Source organism: Miscanthus floridulus, chromosome 19 (genome assembly GCF_019320115.1).
Source record: "Miscanthus floridulus cultivar M001 chromosome 19, ASM1932011v1, whole genome shotgun sequence".
NCBI lineage: Eukaryota > Viridiplantae > Streptophyta > Magnoliopsida > Poales > Poaceae > Miscanthus > Miscanthus floridulus.
In genome coordinates, this window is record NC_089598.1 from 55,181,346 (window position 1) to 55,189,915 (window position 8,570).

The 8,570-nt window shown below is 44.7% G+C and overlaps 1 pseudogene; it reads left to right on the top strand.

Moving 5' to 3' along the window:
• Positions 1 to 1,462: 1,462 nt before the first annotated feature.
• LOC136528238 (uncharacterized) lies at positions 1,463 to 5,687 on the top strand (annotated as a pseudogene).
• Positions 5,688 to 8,570: the final 2,883 nt, after the last annotated feature.

An 8,570-nucleotide genomic window follows, 5' to 3' on the forward strand; every position in this document is an offset into this window, starting at 1 on the left:
GAGAAGGGAACTTTCATTGTGTTGGAGGGTTCTCTTGGTCCTGATTTGTTTAAGAAAGCCCTTTATGAGAGGTTCGTAGTTGAGAGCAAAAGTGATTTCACTAAAGAGGCACCACTGAAAGGATACGATGAACGAAAAGAAGAGTGACCAAAATGCATGCATGGTGAGGACTGCCTAATGTATGTTCACTGAGGGAATAAATGGAGGTAGTCGTTTCTTCATATGCTTGTGAACATAGGTAATTGCTATTGTTATTTATTTCTTTAATATATTCCTCCTTTATAAAATTTACATGAGGTGCAGTCAATGAGAGAATATATAATCGAGCGGTGCACCGCCGTCGTCGTGCCGGAATTGCTCGACACCTCGAGTGGGTTGTCGTCGGGTGACGTGAGCCTCGCACTGTTCGCCTAAACGGTCGTTTAGCCCGTTTACACACCATGTAAATGCTACACAGTGGTGCGCCGTTTCCGTTTAATTACCCGTTTACTCCGTTTAATTGACCGTTTAGCCTATTTAATGGAACGTTTTGTCCGAATAATAGCTAAACGGTAGGTGACCGACTGTTTAACGTATAGAAAAACAGTGGAGCCTCATCGTCGTCCCACCGCGGGATCATCATCAGCCGTTCACGACGCAAGACGGCGGGTTTGGCGAGCTGTCCGAGACGACGGCGAGTGCGGAGCCAAGCGCCGCCCCGCCACGGTGCCCCGCCGACGACGCGTGTGCGGAGGAGGCGCTTGGTGCGTTCAGCGTGGACCCGCGCTGCTACGACTCGCTGGGTTTGCCGCCGGACGCCGGGGATCTGGTCCTACCGTCAACGTGGCATCTTGGGGCCAAGTACGAGCCGTTCGATCCGCTACCCGAGGACGCCATGAGCCTTCAGGACGGCTTCGCCGGCGACGACGACGTGTGGAGCAGTGCGCTGGCTAGTCAAGGGCTGGAAGCAGCTCACTGCAGCAGGCCGTAATTTTTTAACTCCCCTGTTGATTTTCACCGTGCTTGTGATTGTTTTATGCGTCTTTATATAGGCCATATATACAGCATGTCTAGATCATGGGTTAAGAAGAGCGGCTAAGATGCATACATGGTGACCATGCTCGACGTCAGGATCCATGACTTTGAGCTCAGAGTCGAGATCCACGGAGCTCGGAGCCAAGATCTGTGCTTCCGAGGTACCGGACATGTCAACGTCATCTAAGATGCCCTGCTGTGCACGACCAGGCACCTCAGAGTCAAGATCTATGGCGCCGAGACGTGTTACCTCACAGCTATAAGTTCTGACGCCGACCCCAGGATCCAAAGATAAATTTACGTTTCTAGGAGGTCAATCATAAATTTTCTCAAAAAAAAAGAGACCCAATTGCAAAAAAAAAAAAAAAAAAAAAAGAGACCCGGTCGTCTTCGCTTGGGGCATTGACCTCACCAAGTCTTCGTCTTCCTTGGCCAGCTGCCAGTTTTTCCTCGCTTTATGTTCAGAACCGTCCTTGAATTTCTCCTTATTCCAGATATATCTTCTCTAAGCCAAGAATCCCTTGCTCTCTTCTTCCGATGCATGGTTAGAGGGCAATTTCACCTGAGAGGCCGAGGTTAACAACCTTTGTTGGAGAGCAAGCAGCCATATGGCCAGCACCGCTGCTACTCGGGAAGCAGGTAACAATCACAGTGAAGACAGCACCACACATGGAGGCACCACAGGGGAGCCTGCCATGGTCACCGACAACACCAGGCAAGAATCCATTGATAGTTCATCCACCAGGAGGAATTTGCTAGCCCCTAGCCATGAATCCAGAGTCACCGTAGATTTTGAGCTCCTGTGGAGACTGCGGAAGTATCTGCTGCTTCTTGGTATCCTAGCTGTTAGTGTTACATACAATGCTGGATTAACTCCACCTGGAGGGTTCTGGTCGAACAACACAAAGATGGGCATTCTGGACATGACGCGGGTGACCCTGTCCTTCGGGCTCTGTTCTTCCCACGGTATGATGTATTCTTCTACTGCAATGCAACAGCCTTTGCTGCATCTCTTGTCCTAATCATCTTGCTTCTGAGTAAAATGTGACAAGGCAGAAGTTTATGGCTCCGCTCAATGCAACTTACCATGATTCTGGACCTGTTTAGCCTAATGGGGGCCTATGCTGCTGGAAGCTACAGGGCAGTAAAGTCATCCATTTACATCTGGATTCTGGTCTTTTCTGTTTTCATATATTATGATCCATATCCTACTATTTATGAGAGTTGTTCCAAAATTTGTTTCGGAGAAAAGATTTGTTCCAAAATGGCTGAAAGATATGGCAGTGTCTGTGCAAGATTGGATTCTATCCAGGTGTGATGTTCATAGGAGTGAAAGGAACAACTCCCATGAGAAAGATCTAGAGGAAGCTCGCAAGTTCATTTTGATGCTTGTGACTTTCGCTGCAACTGTGACATACCAAGCAGGGTTGAGTCCACCGGGTGGTTTTTGGGCTGAAGACGGTGATAAAAATTCCAGCTACATCTATGCTTCGCAGTAAAAACCCTGCTCGATATAATACTTTTGTTATTTGCAACTCAACTTCCTTTGTTGCGTCTTTGGTCACAATCATACTGCTTCTGAGCCCAGAACTGAGTGGGCATGGCATCAGATCCAAAGCAGTGATTGTATGTGTCGTTGTCGACGTATTTGGCCTGGTTGGAGCATATGCTGCAGGAAGCTGTAGGAGTGTGGCGACATCTGTCTGTGTTATTTTGATTGCTGTTGTAGTATGGATCTGCTTTGCAGTTTTAGCTGGGACTTTTGTTAACAGATCTGTATCAGGCTGGTTTGGAAAGATCAAACCAGATATTATGTGGTACATGGATAAATTTGGCCGGGTCGTTTCATTGAATTTTGGCAGCAAGAGATCAAGAAATCCAGAGGGAGAGAATTCTATTGCAAGTAATCAGCAAACTGCAGATTGCATAAAAGATGCAGCAGAACCAGAAATTGCTAGGGTACCAGAATACCAGCTTCAATACCATCAGCAAGATCCAAATATTAAAGAGGGTGACTCCCCTGGGGAGCAGCAGAGTCCAGGCAAACAACAACCTACAGACACTGGGGTTGTGTCCAGCTCAGAGCATGCATTTGTGAATGACAAGCATAGCAGCAATGTCACGTGCAACCTGGAAGGTCAGTCTACAGACCCAAATTCAGTTGCAAACGAGGCTATGTCTGAAACTGAAACAGGTAATCCTTTATGAGATTTTAGTAAGGTAAAAATACTAATACCAATATGTCTAACTCTGATTGTCAACCTGCAGAAAACATGCAAGATGCAAATATGGAGGAACAATCTTCATTGGTGGATGATCTTAAAACTCCCATAACTGTGGCTGGTATGTCTAATCATGAGCATCAATTGGTAGATAACCATAGAGTTCAAAGTATGATCAGGCAATCTTTCTCTACTGATGATCAAGAATCCACAGCCGTGGAGTGCTTGTCCGACATTGCATCCAATAACTATAATGGAGCCACCAACAGTTTCAAGGAAGAGGAAAAAACTTCTGAGGAGACTTTGGAAGCAATTGAGATAGAGAGTTCCGAAACCAATAATGTCTCTAGACCTATTGAGAATGGCAACATTGGCATGCATGAAGTAGCTCCCAGACAAAATGCCAGCAATGTAAATGCTGGTTCCAACCCAACTGATGAACATCTGAAGAAGTCCCGAACATATCTTCTTCTTCTAGCCATTATTGCAGTATCCCTGACGTATCAATCAGGTTTAAATCCACCAGGTGGTTTCTGGTCCCAAAGAGAGAACAATAATTCAACTGGTGTTCCCATCCCTAAGAACACTCATCATCGTCCCTATCATTTACCTGGTGATCCCATCCTTGAGGACACTCACCATCGACGCTATATTGCATTCTTCTATTTAAATGCTATCGCCTTTGTTGCATCCCTTGTCATGATTATTATGCTCCTGAATAAGAGGATGAGCAACAAGGTCATAAAACGATATGCACTGCCGATAACAATGATAGTGGATCTTCTTGCTCTGACAGGGTCTTATGTTATGGGGAGCTGTAGGAACAGAAAGAGTTCCATATACATCTGGCTGTTGGTGTGCCTTGTGCTGGCTTATGTTGCTGTTCATGTTCTGATAGCAATACATGTAATCCCTGAAGGGTGCAAAAAGTTTGTTGCACATAAGATTGAGAATTTATCCTGCAGATATATATGGACAAAGCCTTCGAATGGGAACAACCAAAGAAGTGATGCTAATGGTAATGATTGTGAGCTTGGGCTGAACCAGAGGGGTGATGCTGATGACAAGAACTGGGAGCAGAGGCGTAATCTACTATTGATGCTTGCTATTCTAGCTGCAACAGTCACATACCAAGCTGGCATGAATCCTCCAGGAGGTGTATGGTCTGATGACGAGGCGGTGAGTGGTAAACCAGGAGACCCAATCCTTCAGCACAACAATTTTAAGCGTTATGATGTTTTCTACTACTCAAACTCACTCTCATTCGTGGCATCTGTAGTTGTCACAATATTACTTGTGAACAAGGAATCCTGCGAGCATGGTATCAAGTCCTATGCACTAAGAGTGTGTTTGGTGGTGGGCTTGGTTAGCCTCTTGATTGCCTATTCTGCAGGAAGCTGTAGGAAAGCAAGAGAATCTATTTATCTCATCATCATTGCTGTTGCAGTTCTGATTGCCCTTGTGATTCAAGTGCTTCTTCTCTCCTCAACACAAGATAGTCTCAGAGGACCGACTGGACAATTTATAGAACGTCTGCTTCAGCTGCTTTTTGGAAAGGATGAGGCCTGGCATGGAACTACTTCTCAACAGAAAGAAAGCTCAGATAGTCCTGAGAAAAAAGTTCGAAAGAGGCACAAGTATTTGATGCTGCTTGCAGTTTTAGCTGCCTCCATCACGTATCAAGCTGGTCTCAACCCACCTGGTGGTTTCTGGTCTGACGATGATGAAGGCCATGTGGAAGGCAATCCTGGCCTAAAACCACCTGGTAAATTGTGGTCTGATAACAAAGGACATTTGGCAGGCAATCCTGTTCTTCTTGATATTAATCCTCTGCGCTACGAAATATTCTTCTGCTTCAACTCTATCTCATTCATGGCTTCTATTGTCGTAGTCATGTTTCTGTTGAACAAATCTGCCCGGAAGAAGACTGTGCCACTTGAAGTATTGCATTTGATCATGATACTGGACCTGCTGGCCCTCATGGCAGCTTTTGCTGCTGGAAGTTGCAGAAAATTCAGGACTTCAGTCTATGTGTATGCTCTAGTACTCGGTGTTGTGGTATACCTTGTGATTGTAGTTCTTTTGTCAAGTGGCATTGCAAAATGTCTGAAACCGACGGAGAGAAATAAGGTTTCCTCTCAGAGAAGTCCTAGTCACGCTTCTACAACAAGCACACTGATACTTGAAGACCAAGTTTGATGGTTCCATCCCTTTGGTAATTGTACTAATTTAAAAGTTTGTTTTGCTTGTATTATCTGCAAATAGTGTCCGTATTTGGTTTTTCATTGTATGTTATGTTGTGAGAGTTTGAACTGAATTGAAATTTAGCGATGCTGTATGCTGTTCATTTCTTTTAGATTGTAAAATGAGTGCAATCCTGAGGCTACATGTGTATGCCGTTGGTTCCAATCTATGCAATGCTATAACAAGCAAATCCTGGAGACTATATCGCGATTTTCTGTTTGTCCCGTATGCCTGAGCTTGAAATTATGTTGTGTATACTGTATACATGATACGAGTACTCCGTTTTGAGGTCTCTGTTCTCAGTTCTGACATGGAAGTTGATAGTGCGAAGGCATTGCCATTCATAGTCTTGGAGTCTGAACTCAGACGGTCCCATTCTTGTGGGAGCATTGTTAGGATGAAAATATTTTTTTCTGTATTGTCTTCAAATGATGGCTGTGGTTTTGTTTCGGTGAATGTATTTTGAGTTCAAACGAACATGGATACCAGTGGTGCAGTATGCTCATCAGCTTTGTAGTTGTTTTCCCCACAGATCTTTGATTTTTCCCACATATGTATATGTATGTGTTATTAGGTTCCAGTATAGCCCATGCTACTACAGCCCTGGAGATTATTATTTTCATGATTTTTGCCGCATATGCCTGAGCCTGCCATGGATCTATTCCTCTTTTTATTTCTTTTTTTTTTTGCGATTGTTTTGAAATCACCTCAACTATTTTTCTGTCATTTCGGTGACCGCGGTCATGGAAATAGTCCCGCTGCTTTTGAATTGCTTGGAAGGCCTGCTGGTTTGCTGGTGGTGTTGATTTAATGTCTGCTGCCACTGGATTGTTGATGTTTGGCAATGTTGTTTTATATTTCATCCACGAATGCAATTCTCGCTTTCCAAAAAGTTAAACATATTTAAGTTTGACAAAATGTATATGTAAAATACCAATGTTTATGACACTGAATACTCTCTCTGTTCCTATTTAATTTTAACTAGGTTCATAGAAAACATTAGCAACATTTGTATCTTCAAATAAGTTTATTATGAATATAGATTTAATGATCTATCTAATGATACAAATTATGTCTCATAAACATTACTCCGTTCCATTTTATCTGGCGCAAGTTAGAATAATACGGTTTCCTGGATTACACTTTGATCATTCATTTGCTTTACATTATATTATTTATGCTTATAAACTTATAATCATTGGATAGTATAATTTCTTACAAATCTAATCATATAAAGTTTGTATTATAATAGTAAAAAATTATTAGCCTAATTATTGGTTAAAGTTTTTAAAGTTTGAATCTTGATATGTGTGTGCGCCAGATAAAATGGAACGGAGGTAGTGGTATTTTCTTGTATATTTGATCCAAGTTGAGTATGCTTGGCTTCTTAGAAAGTGAGAATTATAGTTAAAAGGTGATGAAGAGAATAATTATTATCATATAAATTAGGAAATATATTTGCATAGAAAACCTATTTGGAGACATGATTGTTGATATTATTTTTATGAATTTCGTTAAAGTTAAAAAAAGTTTGACTAACTCTAAATCTGTAATTGCATTTTTTTTAAAGACGGATGGAGTATTTCTGAACGTTGATGACGCACGTTATGTTCCTAGTACAGTGAGGTTTAACACACCTGCAGGTTCAGTGATTCTGCCCTTGCCTGCCCGCCCGGCCGGCTGGTGTTGGTACAAATGCGGGGCCTTTGGCCGGTGGTTTCCGTGGCTGATAAACTGGATGAAGTTGATTTGTTGCTGTAGCGAACGGCCGACGGCCGCAGCAGCGCAAGCGCTTGCACGCCGTGAGGCGGACCTGTGCACGGCCCTCACGTTGCTGGACACGCAGCAGTGGATCCGCTGGAGGGAATATTCATTTGCCATGTTCACTTGGCCGGACCCCAGAACGGCGTCCTGTCCTGCCGATGCTCGACGAAATGCCGGACCGAGCCACGGTGCTTCCCCGCCCCAACTGACCCCCCGGCGGTGCTCGAACAAATGCCCGAGCGGTGGACGTACCCGGCCCAGGTGGGTGCCCCCGCGCTTGCCAGCAGGCGAAGCAGCGCCGGCATACAGACACCAAGTCCGGTGCCCCGCGGGCGCGTGCGTCCACCGCTTGGCCTCCGTTGAGGAAAGCACGACCGGGACGTCACGTCACGATTCCGCACGCCCCGGATGAGACCAGCGAGCCTCGACGCGCAGTGGAATTGTCAGATGCCCAAGTCAACGTGGCAGGTGGGCACGGTGACTCACCGAGCAGAACTGCTCGGCGGAGACACGGGGACCAGTGGATGCCTGAGCTGAGCTGGGACACCACGGTGTGAACCTACGGCACCACCAGTCAGCCGGTCCAACCTGTTCTGGAGTGGACTTGCTCTCCGGCCGGCGTGAGCAGCCAGTTCACACGGTCTGTCTTTGTCGGGGCCTCTACTATTCCGGTGAGTACTGGTGACGGAGTGCTGTTATACAAGTATTTCCATTTTCCTCTAGGTGAGGTATGGTGCTAACAATGGGGTAGTACCCAGTTAGTTGTACCTTGCAATTCCATTACCATTACCCAACGATTCAATTAGTTTGGCAGCCAACAAGCTAATGTATTCTGGTATATTATAATATTGAAACAGATCATCTCTGGATTGGATAATGTCCATGTCAACCAGCTTGTTGGCACTCCTTTTTTTAAACAGTGCTTTATGCTTTATCCAGGGAAGCAGCATGTTAGCTATTTAGGCCCCGTTCGCTTGGAGGAATTTGGAGGAATCTGGAGGAATTTGTGAGAGGAAAACACTGTTCCGGATGAAAAAAGAAGCGGATCAAGCCGGGTTTAAGGACACGCGAACGGAGTCTTATTCTTCTTTTAAGAAATGGAAAATAAACTTGCAGGTCAATATACAGTTCATTCTTAGTAGGTCATTACAATCAGCTAATTTCCCATTCAATCATAGGTACCATATGACATGGTTGGTGACTTGTCGCTGGTGTTGGCCTCTGGCTCGGGGGGGCATTGACTCCACCTGGTCTCAAGTCTCCTCCCTCTTATATTCATTTTCTCTGCTTCCTCTTACACTCACACTCGCACCATCCATAGGCTCT